Below are 3,417 nucleotides of genomic sequence, written 5' to 3' on the forward strand. Positions count from 1 at the left end.
AATGTTTTTACATTGTAAAAAAGCACTATTGGCCATATTTTTGTACTTCGAGCGCAATTGTAACTGGCACATAACTTATCAACAACATCCACACCACCCTGTTTTAATATAATCGGTGATTATTTCCGTCTGACTAAGATATCCTGTGTCTTTATCAATTGCATCAGAATGATGTAAACTAGAAGTTAACGGAACGTGTCTGCCTTTTTTAGGAATATATGATACGATGGTGCAATCTGAAGAGAACCCGAACATGCTATTATCTTCTGGTTTACCAACAGGTCTTGAAAAGCGGCTCTTCTCTTTTATTTTTTCTTACTGTCCCAATGGAAGTTAGTTTATGATCGTTAACCAGTGTTTTTACTAATGGTATTGATGTAAACCAATTATCAAAAATTGCAACGTAAACCTTGGGATTCTAAACACCTCCTCCTCCTCCCTTAAGGTTATTTGACCTCTCTGTACCTATGATATAGCTATTTTAAACCAGCGCGGATCATAATTCTGCTAAACTTTACTCCCAGGCCTCTGTTTGTAATTACGCACCATTGTTCCGATTGACCCCTGAAAGTGCACTGGAAAATGAAAATGACGGTTGAAAAAAATAATAAATCACTTAGCGACTTCAACTTGATCTCATCAGAAGCCTAAAACCATTTAGTTCATGCATACATACCACGTCTCAATGCTGAAATATTTTCGTACATACCTTTTACAGGGGAAGTTTTACGGCATTAAAAAAATCGGAATAAATTTTGATTGGACAAACATCAACCGCACGTACGAGCGCCAAGAATATACTGTCGCGCCGGTAGCTCTTTGGAATGTCTGTTGTGTCTGCTACGAGTACAACCTGCTATCATTCCTGAAAAGGTTGATCTACCCGCTGAAATAGACGAATTTCTAAGACCATGTCATTTTGACCCAATTGACCCCTTAGTCCCTATTCACCCCGTCTGAAATCTGTAGTCTCCATGTTAATTACAGAAAATCTTGTACTAGCTAATCGTACAAGTTGTTACCAGTCCCATAGCGTCATTATCTGAAATTTGGGCATTTTTTTTCTGGCTCTCTGTATAAGAGAGTGGTCACTATCCACTTCAAGGCGAGTATGCCCTCTCAAAAGGTATTTGTGATTTATCACTTTCAAAGTTGGCGTTAATTTTAAAAAGGTAGTATAAGCTAATAGTGCGTTGCTGTTTTGATTCTGAGACGGGCAATTATCGGACCAAATACTAACTTCTTCCGTCGAATTCTCAATACTTGTTGCTAGATATTTCATCAAGCATGAGGCGATTTCATTGCCACCTCTTCCTGCTACACTTTCATCCCACATACAACATGATGTGATGTTCTTAGTAGTGTCTTTGATTGTGTAGTTATAAGTCCATAATTTCAGTGAATAAAAGCTTTGAGCATATGTCAGAGTTGGTGTTGGTAAACACTTTTCGAGATCTACTGTCAGGCACTTTTGATTTGTGGAGTTTTGAGCATTTTTCTTATCTTTATTTTTCAAGTCATACCTTTCCGATGCTTCTTCCAAACGCTTATCATATTGTTCTTGAATAATATGCCTTTCTTCTCCAAGAATCCTTCAACTAAAAATTAATCACACTGGTCGCATGTATCGTTATCGGGAGCTTTGAAAGAGTAGTTGAATTCATTATTAAATATTTCATAATACAGCCACGCTTTGAGTACTTCATTTTCATGAACTTTTTGTACCAACATCTCTTCTCTGTATATATCATACATTTTGGCTATAGTTAAACTGCTATCAAGGTATTTTTTGGATGACCGCTCTCTGGTATAGTGTGATTCTGTCATAGGAAATTTTGATATGTGATTTCTGATACTGTCTTTGGCGTCAGCAGGTGTTTTATTTGGCAGTACTTTTTTCTAGGTTGATCAGCTCCCGTCATACCACCAACTAGTTTTTTGGTTTAGTTGGACAAAAGTCTGTGAGATCGCCAGCGTGTTTAGAAAAAATACCTTGCATACTTCCGTCTGAACACTGTCAATACTGAAAGTTACAGGCTTTTTTATTTTCTCGTTCACCTGTTCTCGAACGTATTTTAACATCAACCAAATGTACACTGGAAGCTACGAACTGCCATTTTACTTCGACTGACTTTGTTGACGACCAAAAGTTTCTAAAAATGTGTCGACGTTCCGCCGCTATATTTAAGAAACATTTAAATCTGCATGAGTCTTTACATGGAAGACGAAGGGACTTGGTCTCCATTAAAGTCACAGGTCGGGAAATATATTCTTGTCTAGAAAGGTGTTTGCGTTTTCCTACATTTTTTTACGAACCGTTTGTTCTCCACTTGAGACTGCAGCATCCAAATTAAGGCTTTCATCCCCGTTTCCCAGAACGCTGTCATCACTGTTGGTAGTGGAGATCTCGTAATCGGGATTCTTTATGGTGTCATCCGAATTAACTAGTAGATCAGTTTCACCCACAATCGGCCCTGACTGAGGTTGATTGTCATTTTCATGAAAGTCTTGATATTACTGACTACGAAGTTTAGTCGACGTCGTGACTTGAGGCTCGACATCATAAGGCTTATAAAATGGTAACATAAATCTGCCATCTAGCTGATGACCCCAAATGCATTTTCAATTACCCAGCGAGCTCGGGACAGTCTACTGATCAAAAAAGTCTTTAAGTAAGTTGGTGATAACACCTTCCAAACTGTAGTTATACCCATTTGATGTGACACGGGTAGCCTGAAGGCTGCGGAAGTTCGACAAAAATGTCGCAAGATTCTGGACATAGGGAATTGTTCCTGAACCTTTAAAAAGTCGATTCCTGTTGCGCACAAAATCGGATCTGCTCTTTTTTTTTTAATTATCGCAAAAAACTGTTTTTTCCTTATTTCCTGAAAATGAGCTTTTTTAGGGTATTGTAAATAAAAACATTGTCTCTTTTTTGAACAAAATATTTTATTGGTTTATATAATCGGTTTAACAATCAAAGATTTGTTAACAAAAAACACAAATCGGTTTAACAATCAACAAAAAACACAAATTCGAAACTGAAGTTGGCTTGAATGAGCTCACACTGGCACAAATCCATTGCAAATATCTGACGAGTAAAGTGAACATTGATTATCGAAGACATGGCTCATAAACAATAGTTTACTTATATATGACGTGACGAGAATTCAACAACTGCTTTTTTCAACTGAACGATGTATGTAGGATCTTCTAAAAAATTAATCTTATGTCGATCCCAATATTTTAAAAACTCCCGATGTATTGATTCTCCAGCTTGTTCTGACCACAGACCAAGTCCATCGTTATCAATAGATTCTAGGCATTGTTTCAAATGGGCGGTTACCACGTGAAGTTTCAAGGTTTCTGAGATATTAGTTGAAACCAGTGCTTTCTTTAGATCTTCAACAAGTGATT

This window comes from Anoplophora glabripennis, unplaced genomic scaffold (assembly GCF_000390285.2).
Source record: "Anoplophora glabripennis isolate ALB-LARVAE unplaced genomic scaffold, Agla_2.0 scaffold998, whole genome shotgun sequence".
NCBI lineage: Eukaryota > Metazoa > Arthropoda > Insecta > Coleoptera > Cerambycidae > Anoplophora > Anoplophora glabripennis.